General features: G+C 45.8%; 2 long non-coding RNA genes and 3 other non-coding genes across 5 annotated transcripts in view; 4 read left to right on the forward strand and 1 right to left on the reverse strand.

The window, feature by feature from the left end:
- Nucleotides 1-399, forward strand: part of LOC122240841 — a 162,386-nt gene extending 161,987 nt beyond the window's left edge. The window contains exon 4 of the long non-coding RNA XR_006220559.1: nucleotides 293-399. This is a non-coding gene — a long non-coding RNA (uncharacterized LOC122240841). The remainder of the gene's footprint in view (nucleotides 1-292) is intronic.
- An 808-nt stretch (nucleotides 400-1,207) lies between these two features.
- LOC122240839 lies at nucleotides 1,208-12,957 on the forward strand. Its single transcript, XR_006220548.1, has 4 exons — nucleotides 1,208-1,338; nucleotides 8,230-8,359; nucleotides 12,107-12,181; nucleotides 12,288-12,957. It is a non-coding gene; the product is annotated as an uncharacterized LOC122240839 (long non-coding RNA).
- On the forward strand, nucleotides 1,766-1,839 carry TRNAN-GUU. The gene has a single exon. It is a non-coding gene; the product is annotated as a tRNA-Asn (tRNA).
- Nucleotides 8,905-8,977, forward strand: TRNAV-CAC. The gene has a single exon. It is a non-coding gene; the product is annotated as a tRNA-Val (tRNA).
- A 9,505-nt stretch (nucleotides 12,958-22,462) lies between the features above and the next one.
- On the reverse strand, nucleotides 22,463-22,536 carry TRNAN-GUU. Its single transcript has one exon. It is a non-coding gene; the product is annotated as a tRNA-Asn (tRNA).
- Between the last annotated feature and the right edge of the window lie 4,504 nt (nucleotides 22,537-27,040).

Raw genomic sequence — 27,040 nt, forward strand, 5'->3', positions numbered from 1 at the left:
AACCCTTTCATGCAAGTGACCCCATTTCATTCCACCTTTCAGATTCTTTTTTTTAACAACAGGAAAAGAGGCCTAACTTTCGGGACTGATGTAAGTTTTTCGTAATTTCGGCTAGATACCAGTTACATTTAGCAAAACTCACTGGGAGGCGCACTTAACATTTGTGAACTCTATGTTCAATCATTCACTGTTCGAAAAAAAAATGTTATCAAGTGAAGATGTTATTTTATTTGTTAGGTTTTATTTAAAGTATCCGTTGGAGTTCGAACTCTCATTTCATCTCGTTTCTTAGCTCGTCTAAAAAGGACCCAGTGGCGCTTGAAACTTCTCAACCAGAAAAGCCTCATCGTTTCATTTTTGCAAAGACACCAAATACAAGGCGGCACCTCCCTCACCTCCTTCCAGACGTAGGGCAGTCAAGCATCTCAAGACGACCGAGACTTCAGCATGCACGGCGGAGTTTCCCTTTTTCTCAGCGCAGAGCTCTGGAATCGCGGGAAACCGTGCTCTCGTGCCGCAGGCAAATGGGGCAGCTCACGCAGGTTTAAATCTAGCACTCGTCACCACCTCAGGAGACCCTGCTTTGAGCGGGACTGGAACCGAGGCTGCTACAGGTACAACGCAGAGCACTAAAGAGCTATGAGCCGGCTTGCAAATGCCGTGCTTTAAGCGGTCCTAAAGGCCTTCATGATATCTTGCTGCCTTCCCCCCCCCCCCCCCCCCCGAACTACTAGTCTAACACCCTTTTCGTTCTTTCCCGTTCTTTTCCCTTCCTTCTCCTTCAACTACGATACAAGACCCATTCTCATCTCTCCGGGATCTGGCCCCTTACGGCTGCCAGGCCGCCGAGGAGGTCTTGTTGACCCAGTACGCGCCTCCGCAGCTTCCCTGCCTCCTCTTTGCGGCTCCCTTTTCCCTCCACCTGCTGTGGGCCCCCGGCCCACGCCGACCCCCACCCACCGCACTGAGCACGTACGCAGCGGAGCCGAGCTGAGCGCCGGAAGCTCGAGCCGGCGGGTGGCGCGCGGTTCGTCTTTCCCGTTGCTGCCGCTGCGGATGCTGCTCAATTAACTGGATGGGTAAGTTTGAAAAACAAATTTCCGCTTTGAAAAGCTTTTCACTATTTCCATTCTCGGGGTTCTTCAGTTCCTCAAGGGCCTAAAAGCTAAAGACGACCAAGTAATTTACAAGTCCCAGGAGAGCGTCCTGGTGACTGTCTGACCCTGTTCTCGGCGTGGGGACATTAGAACGACCATCGACCCGACCCCTGCCGTCGTGGAACCTCCCTGCCGGGCAGAGGAACCCGAAGGAAGTGGAAGCACCGCACCAGCCTCGAAGGTATCTCCGAATGGTGGGCTCTCCTTCTGACCAATTATGCCCTTCCTACTTCCTCCAGGCCTCACATTCGTCCTGGGTTAGGGGACGAGTGCCGATGAAGGGTGGTCTGATGAAGGCAGAGAAGGCGGAAGCGTCACCAGGCGAGCCCACCGGGACGTGCAGCTTCCCTCGGGCCCCACTCGCCTCGGCCCCGGGGACGCTAGCTAGCATTTCAGGCGGGTGGGGAGCAAGGCAGAGTGGGGCCGCTGGACTGCCCTTTTGTCTTCAGAATCTCTCACTCACGGTTTTCACGCGATGAACACGCTTTGTCAACTCCTCTCCGGTTTTCCGAGGCATTGGAACTTGTTTCCTTGTCTAGAGTGCGGCACGTCCCCGAGGTTAGCAGGTACTTACTACCTAAGGAGGCAGGGGAAGGGTGGAGCGCTGTGTCTCTGTGGCGCAATCGGTTAGCGCGTTCGGCTGTTAACCGAAAGGTTGGTGGTTCGAGCCCACCCAGGGACGGGCTGGTTCACTTTTGGCTCAATTCCGCGTGTTTCCTGCTCTTTAGTTAGCACCTGCACATTTCCTCACATAAAGTACACATTACTGGATTCTGGGCCCTAGCCACCTCACAGCACCTAACCGTTCAGAGCCACCCCCACGTCCCAACCTCATTCTCTGACGGTATCTGCTGGCCTATCAGCTTTATACCTCTACAACGCCAACTTCTCAAACAGATAGAAGAACCCGGGTTCTACCTAGTGTGGTAAAACTTTGTAGTCCGCCCTGAAAGATTGGATGAGTAAGTGAAACTTTTTGTGACTCCCATCTTTTTTCTTTTTTTAATTTCTAAACATGATTGCCTTCATTGTTCAAACTGCTTGCCTTGGGAAAATTGGTCCCGGGGCTGACATTTTTTTTTTTTTAAAAATGCTAATTGTTCATTTTTTAGAGCATTTTAGGTTCACAGCAAAGCTGAGGGGAAGGGACAGAGATTGCCCACACCCTTCCTGCCCTCCACCCCCACACAAATAGCCTGCCTGGTTGTCAACACCCCCCACTGCAGTGCCTTTGTGCCTTTGTGCCAACTCAGGAATCTGTCCAAAGTCCATAGTTTACATTAGGGTTCACTCTTGCAGGGTGGGTTTGGACAAACGTATCCGGAAATGTGTCCACCGTTATAAGTATCACACAAAGTAGTTTCACTAGCCCAAACATCCTCTGCGCCCCCTTTCTGGCAACCACGAATCCTTTTCCTGTTTCCATAGTTTTGCCTTTTCCAGAAGGTCGTGTAGTTGGAATCACACAGTATGTAGCCTTTTCAGATCGGCTTGTTTCACTTACTAATACGCACTTAAGATTCCTCCATGTCCTTTGGTGGATTGGCAGCTCATTTCCTTTTAGTGCTGAAATACTACTTCATTGTGTGTGTGTGTGTGTGTGTGTGTGTGTCACAGTTCCTTTATCCCTCCACCTGTAAGGGACATCTTGGTTGCTTCTAAGTTTTGGCAATTGTGAGTACAGCTGCCGTAGGCATCCGTGTGCGGGTTTCTGTGTGGGCATAACTTCAACTTCTCTGGCTAACAGGGAGCCCGAACGCTGGCTGCTGTATTAAGAACATTTTTGGTTTTGTGAGAAATTGCCAGACTGCCTTCCACGGTGGCTGTACCATTTTGCGTTCTCACCAAGCAGTAAGTGAGAGCTCCTGTTGTTCCCCCATCTTCGCCAGCCTTTGGTGTTGATGTGCCTCAGTTCTTTTTCATGGGGAGTAGGAGGCCAAGCATGGTGTCCCGTCCCCAGGGAGTGCCTGGATTTGGGCATTGCTCTATCAATAATGTTGTGATCAGTGGATCCTCATCATCATTGTCCTCTGCGTTTGTTTGACAGAGGCATTTCTTCCACAGTATGTGTGATACTTATTTAACCTCTTCCATATTGCTTTTGAAATTAAGTTGGTTTTATGGTTTTATGATTACGAATTCCTGTACACATATTTTTGGCCACTTGTGCAGGTATTTCTACAGCGTACAGAACGGGAAGTGCAATGACTGTAGTATAGTGTTCATATGCTGCTACTTTGGGGAAGTCCTGCAAACTTGCCTTCCACGGGAGCAGTACCAAATCACAGTCCAGTTTATTTCCCAACCTATCAATGTGCCGTTCTTCATTACCTTGCCCACACTGCAATCTTCCTGAACCCCTTACACATAAGACTTTTTTCTTTCAAGGCCCTGAAATCTCGCTCAGCATTAGATTCATTTTAGTCCACCTCGTCCGTCCCTAGCACCAGCAGCTCCTGTGTGTGTACTGATGTCGCCGCTTCCCCTGAGCTGTGATCATCGAGAGGGGGACTGTTGGGTTTTCCCTTGGCTGGTAACGAAGAACCATTCCACGTCCTGGTTGGCCAGGGTTTTCCTGCACTGATCACCCAGCCCCAGCGTGGCTCTGGGCTCCTCTGAAGGCTGCCTGTGCCCATGCCTCAAGGGAAGGCTTGTGGAGGGAGGCTCCTGGGCTCCGCTCATCACCTCCCTCATTGACTGTCACAACATTACTATCTCCTTTTATGTTCTAATTACATCCTGCCTGTGGCTATTCCTAGTGGTGTTTCCGTTACGACGCTGATATACAATTGACTTTAAAAAGAAATTTACTAAGTAGAAGCTGTAAATCAAAGTATGGAAACTCTTCGGTAATCGGTGATAAAGGTACATGGCTGTGGCCAGCTATGAAAGTGCTGTGTTCTTTAATGAGCTTTGAGACGCATGATTTTTGTCTCATTTTTATGCGATCTCCTCTGTCCCCCTTGTCACTGCAGGTGCACTCCCTCTTGCCCTGAGGCATTAAGTAGGTGGGAGGGCTCAGCTGTCTGCTCCACACTTTGAACATAAAAGGCACACTTGACGGGATTTGTTTTCTTTTGTTTTTGTTTTTGTTTTTGTTCTTGTTTGTTTTGGGGAGCCTCTCTAGGGAACTTCCTTGTTCAGACCATTAAAAAGAATCAAGATTTAGTAAATACTTCTGTTGGGAGATGTGATTGCATCATCCCGGGAGCCATGGAGTCTGTTTCTGGGGAGGACTAAATCGTTTTGTTCTTTCTCTTCTTCATTCCGTCCATTAGTTGCCAGTGTTAAGTAGGCCTTACTTTTAACCTTTTCTTTCTTTTCAACATCAGGGAGGCTGAGCCAGGAGGGGACGGCAAATCTTGGTGAAGGCTTCTCAGTGCGCGCTGGCAGGCTGGCCAAACGCGAGGGCTCTGGAGGCAAACTGCCTGGCCCTGAGTGCTGGCCCTCCCCGTCACAGGGCTGGGCCCCTTGGAAAGTCAGACCAGCCTTTCAGTGCCTGAGTGTCCTCACCTGCAAGCAGGGGTGCTGATAACCTACACCGTCTCGGGGTTGTTATGGGGACTAGATAGGTTATGCTCGGTATAGCACCGAGGAACTGCGTGCTGCTCACACGGTGACGCTCGCTCGGAGAAAACTGCCAGTATCATTGTAACTAAGGCTTCCGTTTTCACTTCTAACTGCACCACTGCTGACTTTCAGCATTCCCCAGAATAAATGAGGAGTGTTAAATGGTTCACTTGGGCTCTCCGCCTCTGTATCAGTGACCAGCACCTGGAAAACTGGTCGCTTGATAATTTCCATGGTGAGTTAACTGACAGGACAGTGCAGCAGGGAACTGGATCCAACTTGATCAAATTCTCGGACCTTGGACAGGCGTGATGAGTGTTCAGCTCCAGGTAGACAATCTTTTGCCCGTGCTTCTAGCAAGAGCTTTTGATATCCAGTCAGACTTACCCGGGGGGTACTAAAAGAAAACTTCAGCTATGCACCAGTGACCCCCCCCCCCCACCTTATTTTAAGAAAAAAAGGAGGAAGAAAATGTGATTTATCTGGAAATTGTAGATTTCACCTTTCAGTGATGATGGAGTATTTGTAGCAGAACAGCATTCGCCCTGAAAAGAAATGAATGAAGTTTGAATGGAAGGAATTCTGCTTGAAGATTTGGAGAACTATCAATGCAGATAGGACCCACCAGTCCTTCAGCTCAAGGGGAGAGATGAGAGAGAAGAGAAACTCAATGGAATGAGACTAATTTTCTGCGTTATCCCCTCAGGGCATTTGCCAGTTCTTGGCAGGAACCGGAGACTGAGAAACTGGAGAGAGGGAAGCTACTAAGAGTCAGAGAAAACAACATGTTAAGTGATCTCATAGGTCTGGACAGAGAAGTTGGGGGGCCGGGGGGGTGGTGGGGGGGGGGAAGAGGAAGGGCATATGGAACTGTCCAAGGATTCAGACTTGAGCAGCCAAGATCCTGGAATGGGTTAAGTGAGCTGGGTGCTTGGTACAGAAGTTCCCCACAATACATTTGCAAATTAAGCTATGTGCATCAAAGGGGCTTGGAAGGCCAGCAGAGTGTGGCTGAAAGAGAGTGGAATTTGCAGCACTACCGTGGTGCTTAGGGGATAAAAACTGAAGCTCAGGATTCATGGAAGAGGAGGGGCCCAAGGAAACATACCAAGGTCGCAGGTAGGAGCCCTGGACGTCTGCAGCACAGCAGTGTGAGCAAACTAGCTGTAGATTGAGGCTTTCCCTGAGGGCGAACCAGCTGCAAATCAGCTTCGTCAAGGATTAGAGGTGATGCGCCCCTCTGCTGCCTGCTGGGGGAGAAGGTGAAAGATCTTCAGAGAAACAACATCTCCAGCCTGGCTGTCCTTCACACCACGGGTTCATCATTCAATCACAATATTCTAGGATTGTAAAGGAAGAGAAGCAAGAGAAAGAAGGCAAACCGTAGAAATTGCCTCTTGAGATCTTGAGTTCTCAGATAAGAACTCAAAGCGGTAGGTTTTAGGAGAGCCTGGCTGGCTCAGTGGGTAGAGCACGTGACTCTTGATCTCTCTGGGTTGTGAGTTTGAGCCCCACGTTGGGTGTACAGGTCACTTGAATAAAATTTCTTTAAATTACTTAAAAATCAGGGGCACTTGCGTAGCTCGATCGGTTAAGCATCTGCCTTGATTTTGGCTCAGGCTCAGGTCATGATCTTAAGGTTGGTGAGATCTATGGGGCAGAACCTGCTTGGGATTCTCTCCCTCTTCCTCTTCCTCTGCCCCGAGCTTGTTCTGTCTCGCTCTCTCTCTCTCAACATAAATAAATTGAAACTTGAAAAAATATATTACTTAAAAGTTAAAAAAAAAAGATGAAGTGGTATATGATTCAGCTGTTCAGAAAATAGATGACAAGATAAAATATTGCATCAGAGAAATAGAATCTAGTTTTAAAATCTCATGAAAATTAAATATATGTAATAGTTGGCATTTTAAAAAAGTCAGCAGGTCAGTTTAACTGCAGCTTGGACTCAATGGTAGAGAGAGTATTAACCTCGAAATTTGTAAGTGGAAAGAAACTCTCCAGACTGAAGCATACAGAGCCAAAAGGAAGAAATATTAAGAGCGTAACAAAGATAATGAGCCATGTCATGAAGTCCTAACACGTGTGTAATTAAAGTCTCAGGGGTTGGAGGACCAGAAAGTGGGGCAGAAACTATATCATGGAGAATCAAAGAAAAATCATGATGGTCTCTCCAACCACGTGTGCAAGAAGTTCGGTGCACTGCAAGCCAGGTAAGGACAAGAAGGTCACACCCCTAAACTGCTGAACAACCAAGGGCAGCTGAAAACAATCACAGCAGCACCCAGATTGGGGTGTGGGGAGGAGGGGACACTCCTATGACATCGTCCAAAGATTGGGAGCTGAAATCTCAGCAAAAACATGAAAAAGAAGACCTCAATGAAGTGAAGACCTTTCCACATAAGCTAACGAAAAAGAAATGCAAAGTGCAAAAGGTAACTCTTCAGGCAGAAGTAACTGCACAGGTCACAGGGGAACTGTGCAAAAGGAAGGAAGGAAGGAAGGAAGGAAGGAAGGAAGGAAGGAAGGAAGGAAGGAAGGAAGGAAGGAAGGGAGGGCAATGAATAGGTAAAATACGTGGCTAAGTCAAATAAATAGAGGACTCTCTGAGCAATGGTAAGAATGCCTATGTTTTTAAAATGTATGTTGAGGGGCGCCTGGGTGGCTCAGTTGGTCAAGCGTCCCACTTTGGCTCTGGTCATCATGTCATAGTTCACGAGTTTGAGCCCCGCGTTGGGCTCTGTGCTGACACCTCAGAGCCTGGAGCCTGCTTCGGATTCTGTGTTTCCGTCTCTCTCTGCCCCTCCCCTGCTCACGCACTGTCACTGTCTCTGTCAAAAATAAAATAGATAAAATGTATTTTGAAATAAAATTAATGCCAATAACTCAAAAATGAGGAGGGTAAGTGGAGTTAAGATATCCCAAGTATACAGTGCAATAATGTGATAAACGTGTAAATGCTTGTACTAACAGCCAGACTAATATATGCAACATAGCCATCAACCCGGGAAGTTTCCCGGCAAATTATTTCAAAGGGGGAACCACTCTTCTCTGCTAATACTTCCTGGAAATGGAATCACCCAGGAGTATCAGATAGCTACATATAACTATGCGAGGGGCTTATCCGTGTTACCGCCTAAACCATAGTTTGGATGTTTTTACTACAGAGTACTTAATCCATTCTAAACATATACAAGGGTTTGTGTATCACCTCTGTTGATGGGCATTTGGGTTGTATCCGGTTTTGCCTGGTATGAATGATGTGGCACGAACGTTGGTGTAGAGGCCTCTTTGGATGTTGGCATTCATTTTTCTGGGGGAGTGAATAGCAATATTCCTAGGTAACGGGGCAGGTCAGGTTTTTCACTGTATGAGAAACTGCCAAATATTAGGAAAGTCGTTGTGCTAAATTACAGTGCAATCAAGATCACGCAGTAATACCGTACACACTCCAATGCGGGAGGGAGAGAGGAAACAGCTTTAAAAATACCTATTTTTCTAGGCTTTTCGTCTTCACTTTGTTCCCAATGCTGAAGGCCCCCCTGAAGGTGGCTGTGGTCACACCGAGTCTCACCACCAGCCTATTCGGGAGACTCCAAGGCAGCCCACCCAAGAATCACTCAAAACGCCAGGTAGGAAGAGACCTTCCCTCCCCAGTCGTGGCTCTGCCACTCTTCCGCTCGGTGCCACTCAACTCGGTTTCTGGCTCTTCCTTTTCATCCCTCTGGTCCGTGACCTAGATTTCACTGGAGCTTGTTGGCCGCGGGCCTCCTGTCAGTGGCTTTAAAGCAGCGTAGGCAGGAGCCCGAGGGACCCCCCCCCCCCCCGCCCCTTCGCCCAGAGGACACGAAAGAGACTCCGCTCTGCCGGGAGGGCTGCGGGGCAGCGCAGAGCCAACGGGCTGGCGGAGGAAGAGCGCGCACCCGACGTCTGCCCCGGGGCCCCTCGTCCTGGAGGCGGACACCCTGCCTTCGGTGCGGTTCCCGAGGCCAGGCTGCTGAGGGCGCCAGGGTTCCGTCCTCCGGGGCGGGGCGGCACGGGGTCCTTTGCCCGGGCCGCTTCTGGGGCGCGGCTGTTTCCAGGGCCTTGGGCGGTTCAGGCGAAGTCGGCGGGCCCGATAGTTGTGGCCGAAATGCCACTTTTGGGGGTTAGAGCCAGAGGCCCGGCTGCCTGCCCCGTTTCCGTAGTGTAGTGGTTATCACGTTCGCCTCACACGCGAAAGGTCCCCGGTTCGAAACCGGGCGGAAACAGCTTCCTTTTACCACTACCCCCCCACCCCCACCCCCACCCCCCATCTATTGTCCTTTAAAACGCAAAAAGAACCACGGCCGGAGTCCCACCGCCACCTGAAAGCCTTCTCAGCACTCGACCACCAGGCCTGGCCTCTGTGTGTCTGCTCCCAGTCACCTTGGAGAGCGGGCCACACCCAGTTAGTCACTCCAACAAGGGCACGCAGGACGAGGCCCACTGCAGGTTACCTTTACTTCCACGCATCCGCTGACCTGCTCATCTGGCGCCTCCGTCTGCCCGACGGGCTCACAGCGACCGTGGCTCTGAAAAGCAGCACGTTCTTCCCTGGGCGGCACACTTGCGCAACAGGTGTATTTATTTGCCTGACTAAGGCAAAGAACACAAACCAGCTGCACCTGGGACCCGGGCCAAAGACAGTAGGTGAGGAGTTTCAGGCTCCACCTAATGAGCCCATGGGGACACCAAAGGAGCCCGTCCCCGTGCCGTCATCAGGACAGCTCTGGAGCTACTTCGGAAGTCGCCAAGTAGAGGGACTCCGCCCCTCCCCCCGCTGAGAGCGGAGTCCTCACCTTACCCATCAGGAAAGGAGGCTCAGAAAGAGAGCACGGCCTTGGCTCTGCAACACACACGGCTCCAGCTGGACTAGAGTGTGGCACAGGCCAGTCACCTTGTGGTCAGGGCCCAAGGGGTCGCTGAGGCTGGAAGAGGTGGTGAGCAGCAGGGCAAGGGCTGGGAGCCTTGTGCGGCTGCATTCAGACCCGCGCCGCTGGGAATCGCCTCCGCTTGTGCTCTGTCCGCCTGGGAAATGTCACCTTGACTTTCAGGGTTTTCATCTGCAGGGGCCGAAGCAGGGATCCTGTGTGGGTGGATTCCCCGGGATCGGATCGGTGGGATGGGATTTGGATTTTTCACCGCTACTGCTCAGGTTCGATTCCAATCCAGGAGACTTTGTGGCGCTGTCTCCATACTTAGGATTTGCCTTTTCACCCCCCAAAGTCTGGTGTGCACCCAGGGACGCTTGCAGATGTGGCTGTGCACTGAGCCCCTAAAATATGGGAGGTCAGGATTCAGTGTCCTTGTAATGGCCAGGCTGGGAGAGGAGAGCTGGGATGAGAAGCCAGGCCAGCGGCTCCCCTCTATTCACCTCAGAAACCCAAGGTCTCACTTCAAGCGTTTTCCTTTAAAGAGAACCTGGGACTTGACTTCATCCCGTCTTTCAACCAAACAGACTGGGGCTTAACAGCAGTGGCAGGATTGAAGGTTTTCAGGGTTAGAGCAGGAAGCCAGGCTGACTGTCTGGTTTCCATAGTGAAGTGGTTATCACGTTCGCCTCACATGGGAAAATTCTGTGGTTTGAAACAAGGCGGAAACAGCTTCCTTTTCTTCAATGTTAATCCTCCTAACAGAAGGAAAAAAGGCAAGGGATTGCGAAATTGGGAAGGACTAGCTGTACCTGTGATTCTCAGGAACCATGAGAAAAAGTACAATTACTACTCACTCACCACTACCTATGAGCCAGTACTCATTTGTCTTCTCATAAGCAGGTTGAGGAGGAGGCCAGGGTGTTACCTTGTTCCCCCCACCCCCGGAAACACAGCAATACCCAATTCAGGTTGGACTTTATATCAGGAAATCCCTTAAAATTCCCTTTGTTTATCTTCTAGCGCCTGAATCTTCTCCATAGGCTCACACTGGATAAAAAGATTGTGTATCTCAAGTATTGCCTAAGGGCACGGCTCAATTTCCCTTGACTCCATAGCAAAATCACAGAAGTAGGTTATTTCCTTGACAAAGCCAAGGTAAAGATATCTAAATCTGTACCTGGATCTCAAGCCAAGGATTTCCAGAGTCAATATTTCCATATGCATACCAATTAAAAGTATATATTTTTGTATGTTACCGAACTAAGGAACCCAACACTCACTCAAAGATACTATATGTGTTTTTCAACAACACAACCTTATTTACATATGCAAAGAGAAAGTGTGATGAAAAGACTTTCAGTAAATCCCTGAGAGTGTAAGCCACTGGAGGTGGACAAGGGAAAGGGTGTGGGGAAGCAGAAACTAACTGAAAGACAAGTATGAAAGAACCTTGCTTAGAGCACCCATGTTAATTTTTTCCTGAACTAAGGTACAGAATGCCTAGTCTTATGTACCCAGGACCCAGAAATATATTGGGAAATATATCAGGAAAATTGAGTTTTCTTAAATGCTATAGGAAAACAGAAAATTGTATCTATGTAAACCAGTCTAGTGAAAAACATAAGGAAAAAAAATTTTTTAATACATGATATAGAAATGAAACCAACTGGGTCAGGAATCCCCAACATAAGACTACACACTGCTAATTATAATGGATTCAAGTCTTCTCAGGTTGTTATAAAAGTAAATTTCAGTTACAATAGGATATTAGAAAAGGGCTAAATATTAAGAGCAGTACAAACCTGGACCAAGCTGAGCACGAAAGAACTAAATATGATTCTTAGACAAAGGCAGAGGGCAAAAAAGTATTACATTGAGTAGAGTTGTATTAAAAAACAAAATTTGAAGGTCTAATTGGCTTTAAGTAATTCATGAATCGGGCAATATCCCAGCTAACAAGTAGAGGGGAGCTTTGCAAGGTTTTTATAGGAAAGAGAATGGGACAACACGGTATTAAGCAAAAGAAAAGAAAGGATGTTTCAGACTGGGTCATCTTTCCTTAGGGGGAGTAGCTAGGATTCCAATTAGGTGGATTACTTCATCTTCCTTTAGGGAAAGGAGAGGGCCCAGGTGACAGATTAACTCATTGGTGCTGACCAGAAAGTTCCAGATTTATTGGCCTAAAATTCTAAAGTTTTTTTAATGTTTATTTACTCGAGAGAGAGGAAGGGAGAATGAGTGGGGGGTGGGGGCAGAGAGAGAGAGGGAGACACAGAATCCAAAGCAGGCTCCAGGCTCTGAGCCCTCAGCAGGGCTCAGACTCACAGACCAACTCACAAACCATGAGATCATGACCAACTGAGCCACTCAAGTGCCCCTATTGGCTTCAAATTCTACTCTCGGAGAGGCAGAAACTGCAATTAAGTCTTGGTTGTCCTGGGGACAAGTGACACTATCTTGGGCCTGTGTTTTTCTTTTTAACAGGTGTAATTGTCTTAGGTCTATCCATAATGTAGTCAGACTGCTTTGCACCGAACTGGCTTCCCTTCATGGCCAAAGGTATGATAAAGGAAAGAAATCTCGAAGTGAAGTTTCACTATTTGCTCTTTGTCTCTAAAACAAAGGAGATTAAAAGAGGAATCATTCAATATTTGGTCTTTTCCAGAGACTCACAAGAGACATCGAAATAGAAAGTACAAGTATTGTTACAGGCAGCTGGTTAGGTTCCAAGAGGATGTCTGGAGGCAAACAATGAAGAGATCAGAGCCAGACCAGAGGTCAGGAGAGTCATAGGCCCTTCCTGGCAGCACTCTAAAACAAAGCCACAAAAAGCTATATCCAACCAGACAGGCCCAAGATAGCTGATGAAGTAGGTTGGAAACCCCTGGCAAAATAAAGAAAAAAAGATGAGAACTCCTGCTTCCAAGCTATCCCCACCCCAAGTAATGAACATTCTACCCCCTCGTTCACAACTGTCAATAAAAGATAGAAACCTAAACCCCACCTTCTCTGAACTTCTCTCTCCCCACCTCCCTCTCCCTCCTGCTTCCCTGCTCTCTATCCCAAGAGTAATAGACTTTACTACTTGTGTCCCTACTCTGCTGTGTTGCACGTCTATCTCATGACAAGACCAAGAACCTTTGCCAACCTGTTTGGGACGGGCCAGGTCAGAGCCTCAGGGTCTCCCTGGGTCACCTGGCAAGAGTATCACGCAGATTTTCTTTAGCAACTTGGGCACATTCCTGAATGTTCAGCCTCCTGAATTGTCGCTGGGTCCTGAACACCTTTTTGGAAGAACTGGTGACCATAAGTCTACACTAGCGGATATCCTAGAGGATCAACAACTGGGTTTGCAATCCAGTCCCTGGGCCAGGCTTCCGGTATAGGATAGAAGGCCCCAATTGATAGAATTTTTATGTTCAGGCTCCTTGACTTCCAGAAGCTGTTGGAAGCAGACTAAAGCAGACTTTAGCAATCCTATTGTGAAACTTGTGATGGATAAAAGGGCTGAATTTTGGTTGCACATCCCCATGGCTCTTAGCCCAGTAAGTAGTGATTCACTTCTACCTAGGGATTATTCCCTGCAGTCATTCATTCAGCCTGTTTTCATCCTATTCTTCTATCCTTCCCTTGAGTGGGCATTACTCTCAAGTAATTTATTCCTAGTGTCCCTTTTTTTCCACATAGAGATCTTATGATTTCTTTGATTTCTCCACCTCTGCATGTTCATAAGTCTGGCTAACGTTAGAAACTCACACCAAAGACAAGTCACACAGCTGGACACAACCCCATCTACTTTCACAGGATCCCAGGATCCAATTTTGAGGTCTACAGCTGGTGGTTACCTTGGTGTGGGAGCTCTTGTGGGGCAGGCAGGTTTAGAGGTGGAACAGAAGGATTGAATAAACACAACTATCATTCCTTTCCAGGGAAGCAATTTCCTAAAGAAGTTTTTGTCTTATTTTTAATTTTTTAAAAATGTTTTTTAATTTATTTTTGAGAGAGAGAGAGAGTGAGCAGGGGAGGGGAAGAGAGAGACACAATCTGAAGCAGCCTCCAGGCTCTGAGCTGTCAGCACAGGGCCAGCGCAGGGCTCAAACTTGTAAACTGTGAGATCATACCTGAGCAGAAGTCAGCTGCTTAACAGTCTGAGCCACCCAGGCACCCCAGAAGCTTTTGTCTTTTGCCAAGTCTAAGTGACCTAGGCATGATTTCATGTTGCAACCCTTGTTGGGTAAGAATTCCCAGATGTATGTTGGAATATCTAAACTGGTTCCTTTACTTACTTTCTGATTCTTGTCCCACTGAGATTTGAACTTTGCTTCTGAATTTCTAGTCCAGAGCTTTGATCCCTGGACCTTAAGATAATGTTGGGAGGAGATGGCTCATAAGACTTTTGGAGAAACAAAAATTAGCTATCATAGAAAAACATGCAGTATGGACTTACTCTGTGAACCAGGTATGGTTATAATGTCCAGTGAATTTTCTTAATCTTAGAGTGCCAAAAATTCTTCCCCTTACATCTGTTTCTAAAATTCAGAGTCTTACCAATGTATCATATGCTTCTTGACTTCTCCTCCAATTGACGGAATCACAGGGAGAGCTAAACTATGCCTTTGGAGTAGAAATCCAATATAAAATGATGTAACTTCCAACTAGGTCCCTTTGATTATTGGGTTTGACAAAGAAGTTCCACTGGCTCTCATGTTCAGTATGTGAACCATGCCTAATGGTTTCAACAGGGGTTGGATGGGGGATAAAGAAGAGGCTGATAACTATGGAATGATACTTTAGGGGGGGCAGAGATGAAATTTTATTTCTACTCTTTCCCTCTCTTGTCTGTATATTTCCCACCTATTATCTCTTATTCTTAGCCCTAAAGAGCCATTCAGGACTGTTTTTATCTTATTTCCAAGCAAAGTTTTATTTATGCTGATTTTATTCTCTATCCTTCCTAACTGTTCTGCTAGGATCTGTCTACTTTGTAGACTGCTTCTCCTGTCTGTCCTGCTAAATTCCTTTTCCTGTGTGTCTCAGAGAAAGAGACAGAGAATTATTCTCTTATTCATTTATCCATTCTTTAAAGCTAGGTCTTGAGGATATATTAGGTACTTACACACACACTTGGCTTTCTAGGAACTTCCAATATTTTGGAAAATAAGGACAAGTAGACAGTTATTTCACTGGGGAATTCTTAATGTCAAAATGTAAATAAATACATCAGAGGGCATCTAAGTCAGTTTAGAGGGTCAGAAAAATCTTTCAAAGGAAATGACTTCTGGGATGAGATTTGAAAAATGAGAATGAATCAGAACAATGAAGAGGAGGCAGGGAGAGACGGTTCCCCATAGAGGGAAGCACGTGCCTAGAAGTGTGAGAGTGACCAACACGTGGAGATCTGAGAACTGGCAAGAGACTAAGATGATGAGCATTTCGGGATATAGATCATAAGGTATCAGCCATTTTAGAGAAGGAATACAGGGACACTAAATGGAGTTGGGCTGCAGGTATGTAGATTTAGGGTGTAGAAGGGTCACTCAGAATGCAATGTGGCAAAATATTGGAGTCAACTAGACTGGCTGGAGGGAGGCCAACTGTATACTGGTTGTATCAAGGGAGGTTAAAGTGCAGGATACCAGGTGTTGGCCAAACATACAGGTACTTTCCTAACCACCAGATAGAATGTCTGATGTGAGTGAATGAGCTCTCCTCACAAGACATTTGAGCAGAAACTACATGATGTGTCAATAGTCGAAAAGACTCTTGCAGAGGCCCTGGGCGGCTCAGTCGGTTAAGTGTCTAACTTCTGCTCAGGTCATGATCTTGTGGTTTATGAGTTCAAGCCCCGTGTCTAGCTCTGTGCTGACAGCCTGCTTGGGATTCTGTGTCTCCCTCTATTTGCCCCTCCCGCACTCACACTGTGTCTCTGTCTCTCTCAAAATAAATAATCATTAAAAAAAATATATATGTATATATAAAGATTCTTGCACCAGTTGCCTCTTTCAATCATTTCAACTCTAAGATCCTTTTTTCCTGTGCTTGACAATTTCTTCACCAAATAGGTTTGTTAGTTTACGAGGATTTTACACTCACCTTAACCTGAATTATCATAAGATCTTATCAAGTGTCCTGAATTACTGAGGAAAAATGATTAGTTAACTGTGCCTTGCGGAAATCTGGAGGGCACACCAGGCCAAGACATGTGCTTGTGTAGAGGGTACCTGGTCCAGGATTGGGGTCAGGAAGGGGCCAGCCTGACTCTAGGGAAGGATTTGTATAAGAGAGTTCTGGGAATTAATATTGGATAAGAAAGAGAAGTCACAAGTTAGAAGAACTACAAAGGCAGGGCGAGGAGTTTCGAGTTTGTATAGCAGATGGTGGAGAGTAAGTTTTCATAAACAGAGTGGGGACATGATGAAAATAGAACTTTTGGGTAATAAGATAAGACATTTGATAGTGTGGAGATGCTAGAATCAGAGAAAGTAATTAGGAGAGTGCAGACATGAATGATGAGACTGATATAAGGGACTATCTGGATGACTAAGTGTAAAAGATGCATGAAAGACATTTTATTTTATTCTATTTTTTTAATTTACATCCAAGTTAGCTAGCATATAGAGCAACAATGATTTCTTTTTTTTAAATTTTTTAAAATGTTTTATTTATTTTTTGAGAGAGAGAGACAGAGTGTGAGTGGGGGAGGGGCAGAGAGAGAGAGAGGGAGACACAGAATGTGAAGCAGGCCCCAGGCTCTGAGCTGTCAGCACAGAGCCTGACGTGGGGCTCGAACCCACAAGCTGTGAGATCATGACCTGAGCCGAAGTCAGACGCTTAACTGACTGAGCCACCAAGGCGCCCCAACAATGATTTCAAGAGTAGATTCCTTAGTACCTCTTACCCACTTAGCCCATCCCCCCTCCCACAACCCCTCCAGCAACCCTGTTTGTTTTCCATATTTAAGAATCTCTTATGTCCCCCTCCCTGTTTTTATATTATTTTTGTTTCCTTTCCCTTACGTTCATCTGTTTTGTTTCTTAAAGTCCTCATATAAGTGAAGTCATATGATTTTTGCCTTTCTCTGACTGACTAATTTCATTTAGCAACATACCCTCTAGTTCCATCCTTGTAGTTGCACATGGCAAGATTTCATTCTTTTTGATTGCCAAGTAATACTCCATTGTATATGTATATACCACATCTTCTTTATCCATTCATCCATCAATGGACATTTGGGCTCTTTCCGTACTTTGGCTGCTATAAACATGGGGGTGCGTGTGTCCCTTTGAAACAGCACACCTGTATCCCTTGGATAAATGCCTAGTAGTGCAATTGCCGGGTTGTAGGGTAGTTCTATTTTTAGTTTTTTGAGGAACCTCCATACTGCTTTCCAGAGTGGGTGCACCAGCTTGCAGTCCCAGGATGAAAGACATTTTGAAGAAAAACTTAAACATTGGTGAGAATGAGGATGCATAGAGGGAGGAGAGAGAGGAGCCCCATGTTTACCTCCTGAGCTGACGAGGCTATTTGAAGACTTCAGTTGGCCACTGTGTGAGAATATACATTCATTTCACAGTAAGAATATAAATATGTTTGATTATGGGGTACTGCCCCAGACCCCACTAGAGGGGTATATGATGTAAGGACTATGTGCTGTATTACTCCTTAAAGAACCACAGAATTCTGGTTCTGAACACTTCTGACCCCTACTTTGCTGATAAAGGAATTGGACCTCTACTACGTTACTTAGCGCTATTAGTATCCACGGTATGGAAATCGATGTATGTTTATGTTGGTGAATGCGTGAAGGGTGGCCAAAAATTACACACAACAAGAAGTTTGAAAGGTTTCAGAACTCTGACAAATTCACACAATTAGGTGTTTGGTCTACAGTTGTCCATCCCCCTAGCTCATGGTATCTAGAGCCTTGAGGCCCTGCTTCCTCCTCCCCTTTCATTTTATTCCTATGGGGAAAGATCAACAACTCTCTCTCCCAACCCCTCCTATCTTTGTAGAACCTTCTCTTTAGGTTAGAGTACTAGAGATAATAGTAGCTGAATAATAGGTGTAATTTTGCCTGTCAATCTAAAGTGATCTAGATTCAAGTGGGTGATTTTCATCACAGGAAAACTCTATGTTTTACCAATACACCGCTAATGGAGTGCTTTGTAGAGATTTTAAAGAAATCTCATACTTAAACTGAATTTTTTTGTTGGGAATTATATTGTGGACCAATTCTGAAACTCTTTTGAATTTACTATAAGACAACAAATGAGCAAATATGCTGATACTGTGGGAATCAGTGTTCTCACTGTGAGAGAAGCAAAAATATGTCATGGGAAAGGAAGAAAGAACTGTGTGGTAATGGTTTGGAATCAGAGATATCTGTAGGGTCTCTTGTCTTTATTGCTGAGAGGCATTGACACCACAGTATCAGTGAGAACAGCTGCCATTCAGATCTTGGGTTCTAAAAATCATTGGGGCGCCTGGGTGCCTCAATCGGTTGAACGTCTGACTTCGGCCCAGGTCATGATCCTGCACTTTGTGGGTTCATGCCCCACGTCGGGCTCTGTGCTGACAGCTGGGAGCCTGGAGCCTGCTTCGGAGTCTGTGTCTCCCTCTCTCTCTGTCCCTCCCCTGCTTGCCCTCTGTCTCTCTGTCTCCCAAAAATAAATAAACGTTTAAAAAAATGTAAAAAACAATAAATAAAAAAAATAAAAAATAAAAATAAAAATCGTTACCCCTGTAATGACCCAGGGATTTTGAGAAATGGCTGATTTTAGGTCTGGCTGCAGAAAGAATGAAATCCTAGAAAATTTAGTTGTGTTATAAATCAGTAAAATACCCAAGATTAATGTGGACATGTCAATGGCACATAGATAGGTAACTGCCTTGGGGGAAGTCATATTGGCCACATTTGTCATCTGTCACCTAGCAGAGATGGATCTCTGTCAAATAACAAACACGTTTATCATAAGAAGTTCATTTCACGATATGAAAACCCAAACCATGGGCACCTGGCTGGCTCAGTTTGTAAATCAAGTGACTCTTAATCTCAGGGTTGTGAGTTCAAGCCCCACACTGGGCATGGAGCCTACTTAAAACAAAAAACAAAAAAACAAAAAAACAAAATAAAAAACCCAAACCATCCACACTGATGTTACTGATGGAAGGGAACATCAACCATGTACAAATAAGATAGTTAGGTAGACAGATAAATAGACATTAAATCCAAGGACCTGACTGAGTGTGTAAAAGCCAAAACTTTCATTTTTACTGATGAGATTCAACAGAAGGACCAATGGAATATGGGCTGAAAGATCCTTGTCTACACAGATGCATTGTCAGGTACCAAATTCTATTGGCTCTGATGAGTTGTATAAATGGGATAATTTTTGCAGAAACAACCAAACACTGACAAGGAAAAATGTGGAGTTAGTCGCCCACATGCTAATTCACCCTTCTACAGGAGGGGAAACAGTTATTAGATTGTTTGCATCCAAATAAAGGCAAAAATACAATTTATAAAGAAAGGGGAGGAGGATCATATGTCTGGGAACAGTCAGTTTTTTGTCCTACTGGATAAACTGCTTGGCAGGAAATTATCAGAGAGGTTACTCTAGTCACTCTTCTCTGCATGCAGTTTATTGGAAGACTTTCTAAATATCTTGGAAGTTTAGCTGCTGAACATATGCAACAGTGTATCTCTGGATAACGTCCACATGTCTTTCTGTTGTACCTCTCTTAGTTAAGTCAGGAAGGCACCACTCCCCTTCTATACAATCAGGTATATAGAAAGTTTGTTGTGCAGGCAAAAGTATGAAGAAAAAGGCCCTCTCACTGAGTTTGAAAAATATATCAGAACATAAATCGGTGCAACTCTTACTAAAGTCAAACTAAGAAAATATAGAGAAGCCTTTGGCTTCTAGCAGAGGGGAAGTAACAGACACCAGATTTAGCCTCATTTGAAAATAAAAGAAACACAAGAACAGATAATATACATGAAATTATGGTTTTCAAGATCCTGGAGATCAGGCAACAAAGAATAGCAACCCCCAAGAGATGGGAAAGAAAGAGGTGAGACCTATGGTTGTCCCAGCTTACACTGTCAGGTGCAAAATCGTTTCCAGATGTGGTACAGGAAGGGATCGGAGGCAGACAAAGAGACTGTATTGAGGAGATGAAGCTGAGGTCTGAGGAGAAACAGCCAGAGTTCATAGGACACAATACCAGTGAGGAGACAGCTGGGCAGAGAGAGAAGCCAGGAATTCCATCTCCAGGACTCTGTGGATCATGAGCTCAGTCCCTGATCAGTGAGCTCATGCTTGTGAAGAAACTATCTGAGGTCATGGGAAGAAACATATGAAAAGATTATGGAACAGGGCCTGGCATTCCCATAGGGCAGGAAAGAGTGCCTGTTCCCACTAGGTAGACTGGAACTATGCATAATTTGTTCTGCTTCAGTAGTAAGAAATAATCAGTCCTAGAATGAACACTGTTCCTGAACCACCTAAAAAATCCTAAAAGCAAGATCCAACAGGATCAGTTTATAAGTCACTTAACTATACCCCAGAATAACAATCGAGAATATGTATAGAAACACCAAAATAGCCAGTACCCAAGAAGGTAAACTTTGACAATGTCTGGGATCCAATCAAACAATGCCAGGCATGTAAAAACGTGACCCATAAAGAGAATAATCAGTCAATTGAAACTGAACCAGAATTTACACGATGTTAAAATGATCAGAGACGACTTTAGGACAGTTATTATCACTTATATATGTCCAAAGAGTTAAGTAGAAATGTGGAACATATACAAATGGCCAGAATGAAACCTTAGAGATAGAAACTAAATAAATCTACACCTGAAATAATAAATTCACCAAATGGAATTATCAGACTAGACACTGCAGAAAAAAAGATTAGGAACATAAAGATATGAACATTTGAAGATATGCAAAATGAAACTCAGAGTAAAAACAAATTTTTTTAATTTTTTTTTAACGTTTATTTATTTTTGAGACAGAGAGAGACAGAGCATGAACGGGGGAGGGTGAGAAAGAGGAAGACACAGAATCTGAAACAGGCTCCAGGCTCTGAGCTGTCAGCACACAGCCCGACGCAGGGCTCAAACTCACGGACTGTGAGATCATGACCTGAGCCGAAGTCAGCCACTCAACCAACTGAGCCACCCAGGCACCCCAGAAACAAATTTTTTTTTTTAATGAACATAGCATCAATGAATAGTAGGGCAACTTTAAAAGTCCTAAAACATGAATAATGGGAGTTCCTGAAAAGATCCAGGGAGTCAAATGAACCCTGAGCACAAGAAACATGAAGAAAACCACATAAAACCACATCATAATTAAATTGCTCAAATCCACTGAAAAAGATTAAATCTCCAAAGCAGCCAGAAGAAAAAGACATGGTCCATACGGAAACAAAAATAAAGGTCAGAGCTCTTATCAGAACCAGCGTGAGTGAGAATGTAGAAAACATCTTTAAGGTTTATATTTTTGAGTCAGAGAACGAGTGGAGAGGGGGCAGAGAGAGGGCGACACAGAATCCAAAGCAGGCTCCAGGCTCCGAGCTGTCAGCACAGAGCTCTTGGGGCTCAAATCCAAAAGCAGTGAGATCATAACCTGAGCCCAAGTCAGATGCTTAATGGACTGAGCCACCCAGATGCCCCCAGAAAACATCTTTAAAGGGACTAGGGTTTCCCCCTAATGGAATGTGGAATTCTATGCCTGCCCGCCATCAAGTTCTTTCAAAAATGAAGGTGAATAATGACATTTATAGACATAAAAATGCTAAAAGACTACATCACCAGGAGGACTCCTCTAGGAAGAAGGACATTGATACCACATGGAAATCTGGAGTACCGAAGGGATGAAGGACAACAGAAATTATATCTGTATGGGAAATTTTATAAGATTTGTTATTATTTAAATCTGTTTAAAAACATGACAGTTTAAGGGACCGCTGGGTGGCTCAGTCAGTTAAGGGCTTGACTTCAGCTCAGGACATGATCTCACTGCTTGTGAATTTGAGACCTGCCTCTGACAGCTCAGAGCCTGGTGCCTGCTTCAGATTCTTTGTCTCCCTCTCTCTCTGCCCCTCCCCTGCTCACACTCTCTTTCTCTCTCTCTCAAAAATAAACATTAAAAGAATTAAAAAAAAAAAACATGACAGTTTCAGCAAAAGTATAACAATGGATTGTGGATTTTATAACATATGTAAAGTAAAAAGCATGGCAAAAATAGCATAAAGGTGGGTAGGGGAGAAATGGGAAGAGGCATGGGATCAACTGGAGGGAGACTGGTAAATTACACATGTATATGCTATGAAGCCCAAAGCAGTCGCTGAAATAACAAAAAAAGATTTATAACAAGACCACAAAGGAGAGAAAGTGGAATCATGTAAAAACTGTGGTAGAGTAATTGCTTTTCCAGGACTCTATGGAAATACCTGTACAAGCGGTCAAAGATATGTCGACAGAAATGAAGACTACAGCATTATTTGTAATGTTAAAAATACAGAACCAAATTAATTTCAAAAGCACACAGAGTGTTAAACACTAGTACAAACGATAGAAGAAACTTCTATGGAAAGTGAGGCAGAGGACAGCTCTGCTTGTTCTTGCTTTTTCATACATATGCTTTAAATAGCTCTTCCCAGGATCTGGGATGACCTTCGCATAAAGGATCTAGACGGTGCAATAAAGGATCCCGAGGTGCACAGGACCCCGAAGTGCACCAGACGTAGAATGGTAATATAAGTGACGTCTTCTTCTTGAAGGGAAGGAGATCACAGGACAAAGGCTTTTCAGGCCCAAACATTACGTCCCTGGGTGGGCTCGAACCACCAACCTTTCGGTTAACAGCCGAACGCGCTAACCGATTGCGCCACAAAGACCCGCTCAAGTCTGACTTTTCATCCCAATAAAGAATGAGCATGCACTCCACGCGGGGAGAACCACCCACCTCGGCAGGACCACTGTGCAGGTTCCAAAGCCTCGAAAACCCGGGAGGACGAGTCGACGGGGCTAGTTACTCGCGTTTGAAACCCTTGCCTTGGGCGATTCCGAAGGCAGAAGGGCAGCCAGCCGGACTGTTCGTTGCTGTGGCGGGAACCAGAAAATTAAAGGGAAGGTTATGGGGGGCGGGACCAGGAGGAGGTGGGAAGGAGATCAGGGGAAAACACGAAACGTGGAAAGGAGAAGTATGGACGAGACGGAAGAGACCTGCCCGGACGGGAGATGGGAAAATTGTTTTGTGGAACAGAATGGGGAGGGAGAAACGGAGAAGAGCGTGAAAGAGGACAGCACGAACATCTGTAGGTGTCCAAGAATAAAAGGGCAAAGGAAGTGTGAATATGTTTACGTAAGAACAAACTGTAGGTATCTGGCAGTGGCGGCCCGCAGGCCTGTGGTGCATGGTCACTGTGCAGTGGTTAGGGCGTTTGTGGCTGCAAGTTCAAACCCGGTAACGGCAAAGTAGTGTCTGACCCATCTTTTTGGGTTGCTCGTCATCCCAGCGCCAGAGTTAGCAGCAGTTGGAGCACAGCATACTTGGGTGCAGAGTACAGGGCTGACCCCACAGAGCCACGCGGCCACAAGAGGAGTAAATGCCACGGTGCACGAACTGGCAGGCCGCCAGCCAAAGCGAAACTTTGGGAGTTTCCTCGTCTCACTACCCAGCAGAAAACATCCCAAAGGTGAAATACCGCCTTCAGGGAGGCTTGCCTGTAGCCTCCACTAACGAAATAGTGCGGTCATAGCCTTTTTTTCTGGTAAAGATATTTCAAATATCTGTGTGTGTGTGGCGGAGGGGGTGGGGAGGGGCTTACACTAAACGAGAACGAGTTTTCGAGTTTAATAAAATGCCAACAAGCGGTCCTGGTCTACCTCAGCTTGTCTTCATCTGCCATTCATTACTAGTTTTTATGGGAATAGTAAATTACTGAACTATAGTTCACATAGAGTAAAAATCACAAATCTTTAGTGTACACTTTGTTGAATGTGGGCAAATGAAATCATCACCCAAATCAAGTTACGAAAAATTGCCATGATCCCAAAAGTGTACACTGATCCCCTTTCCAGGCAATTCAGACCCTATCTCACTTAGTTAATTATCACTTGGAGGTCTATTTCCTATAGGTTACAATTGCTTGTTCTTGAAATTCAAACAAATAAATGCGTATTTTTTTGCATTTGTCTTTTTTTCATGCAACATTATGTTCATTAAATATGTCCATACCGTTATGTACGTCACTTCTTGATTTGGATATTATTGGAGTAACTTTGGTGTTATTTAGTATTAATTAGTGCTTTTGATGAATATTCTTAGTGTTTTGATGCATAGTCTGTGCCGGACTTTCTGTGTACTTGTACACTCATAGAAGCACTGCAGTTGCTGGGTCATGGAGTTTAACTTTATTAGAAATCACTGGGGCTCCTGGGTGGCTCAGTCAGTTAAGCCTCTGATTTTGGCTCAGGTCATGATCTCATGGTTTGCAAGTTCCAGCCTTAGGTCAGGCTCTGTGCTGAGACAGCTCAGCCTGCCTCAGATTCTGTGTCTCTCTCTGCCCTTGCCCCACTCATACTCTGTATCTCTCTCTCTCTCTCCAAAATAAAAAATTAAAAAAAAAAGAGATTGCCAATAGTCCTCTAGAATGATTTTGAACCAGCAACTACAGTTGCAATCACTCTACATTCTTATCAGCATTTGGTGTATTAATTATTTTAAATACAGCCATGCTGGAGGGTGTAGAATGTTATATCTCCTTACATTTTAATTGTATTTCCCAAAGGAGTAAAAATATCCGGAATATTTCTGATAACTTTTGGTCATTAAGATATCTTACTTTCTGAGGAAAGACTATTCAAATATTTTACCTATTTTTATTTGGTTTAGTTTTTTACCACTGATTTATAAAAATAATTGAGACATTTTATTTATTTGTTTGTTTGTTTATTTATAGGGACAGAAGGGGAGGGGCAGAGAGGGAAAGAATCCCAAGCAGGCTCTGAGCTGAGAGTCCTATGTGGGATTTGATCTCATGAAGCATGAGATCGCGACCCAAGCTGAAATCTAGAATTTGAAAGGCTTAACAGACTGAGCCACCCAGGCACCCCTGAGACATTTTAAAGTAATAATGTGGCTAATATATTTTCTCAATTTGTGACTTGACTTTCATATGGTGATTTCTCATGAGTATAAGTGTTTAATTTGGGTGAAATTTTTTTAGCTTTATTTTTTGTTTATATTTATGCCTTTTTATGTTCTATAAGAAATCTTTGTACCAAATATTGTGAATATATTCTCCCAAATTCTCTATGAGCTCTAGAATTTTAGTCACAATTTAAAAATCTGTGATATGTTCTTCTCAAAATCAAAATAGTCTTAGGAGCTATCAATGACAAGGAATAAAAAATACTTCTAAAATGCTCTTAAGAGAATCTATTAGGGACTTGGGATGATGGTGTTAGCAATACTCCATGTTCACAGGAAGATTCAGAAATTATCCTTCAAACCTGTCAAGTGCTGAGTGAAAATGACTCTTTTGGAAATCTCTACAATGCAGTTTGCCCCTGGTTGCAAGAGCTGTTTACTGGATCTAGTGAAAGTCGGCATAGATAACCTGCACAGGTATTTTCTGAATTACAGTCTTCCCAAGGCTATCTCCAGTGAGTGATTCTCCCATAATATTTGGCTTCCTTTAGATGGCATTCTATTCTATTTTTTTATTAAATAGGTTTTTTTTTGAGAGAGAGAGACAGGGTGCCAGCAGGGGAGAGGCAGAGAGAGTGGGAATTCCAAGCAGGTTGCAGGCTCTGAGCTGTCAGTGCAGAGCCCTACCCTGGGTTCGAACTCCGGAACTGTGAGATCATTACCTGAGCAGAAGTCAGACGCCCAACCGATTGAGCCACCCAAGCACCCTGATTTTATATATTTTAGATGGCATTTAAAAAAGCCCCGAGAGCCTATCATGCGCGCGCGCGCGCACGCACGCACGCACACACACACACTTACACTTGTCATATTTGAACACTTACCTCCTTCACACATTCCCCTTCCTCACTCCTCCTGGGCAGGGACCTGACCCACAATCTATCCAGCACCAATTGCAGAAGGTCCCGGGGTGGATCCAACATCCCCCAGGATTGACAACTCTACCAATTCCGTATCTCTCCTACTCCAGACCTTAACGACAAGCATTTGCAGCTACCGCACGCCCACGTCATAAGGTGCCCTTGCGCGCCAGGTTCAAGGCTCTAAGCCCCAGGAGCCCAAGGCTTCTTTGATGCTGGTGTCTGTGCGGGAACACCGAGGTTGGGTGGGTCAGGCGCGATTCTCCCTCCTGGCGTCGCTTTCAGCCCTGCTTGGGAAATCGGGTCTGCACCTTCGTCTTCCTGGATCTCCTCTTTCACGACGGAAGTGCATGCTTGTAACTGCTTCTTGCACCACACCCCCTGTCTGTCCAAAAGGTGCCAGAGCTACACCTGCTCTTTCCCTGCAGCCCGCCCTGTCTGCGGGAGCTCCGGCGCCAGGATCTGGCCCAGCGAGCTCAGCACCAGGCTGGGAGCTCCTCGCAGGCCAGCAGGACAAAGTCCACACGGCGTCCGCTGGTGGGAAAGCACGCGGGACGTCACCGGAGGGCCTCCGCTCCAGCGCCACATTTCCTTTGGAATCAAGTCGGAAGGAGGCACCCCTTCCAGGAGCAAGGAGGCCAGAAACCTGTCTTCGCAGGAAGGCTCCCGGGGCCAGCGCGCCCTTTGTCTTCCTGCCCCGGCTGGCCATGGTTCCTCGCCTCTCACCCGGCTTCTCCTTCCCGCTGCTTCTCTCCCACTCCCGCTGTGTCCTTGGGGACAGGAAGCCGCCCTCTCCGTCCTCCCCGTCCTCTCCCCGCCGTCTCCCGCCGCCCCCCCCATCCCCACCCCTACCCGCACCCCCAAACCCGCGGAAAGGACCCGTCGCCTCTCCCATGCTTGCGGAGCAACCTTTTGTAACAACGGGAGGAGAGAGGAACTGCGGTCGGAGGCAACCGGTTCCCGCGCTGGTTCTCACGGCCCAGCCCGTCGAGGGGCCCGGCTCGAGCCCGTAATCCTTGCTTCTCCTTGAGCTGCCAGAGCCTGCGGCGCCCGGAGCTGGCCAAGTCAGCGTCTCTCCCACCGCACCCCAGGGAAGAGCAGGAATATCCTGTGGGGGTCGCTCTTACCCAGAAGAGACACCTTGGCAAGCGGTCCAACAGAAGCCCGGACTCTGCGCCCCGGGCCACTTCTCGGCGTCGCTTCCGTCGGCGCGTGCAGCTCTCGCGGGGCCTTGGAGAGCGGAGGAATGATGGAGAAGGACGCACTCTCCAGTGGCAATAAAAAATCCCACTTTCCCCCAACATGCCTCACCGTCCTCCCCACTCC

The sequence above is a fragment of the Panthera tigris genome, chromosome C1 (genome assembly GCF_018350195.1).
Source record: "Panthera tigris isolate Pti1 chromosome C1, P.tigris_Pti1_mat1.1, whole genome shotgun sequence".
Taxonomy (NCBI): domain Eukaryota; kingdom Metazoa; phylum Chordata; class Mammalia; order Carnivora; family Felidae; genus Panthera; species Panthera tigris.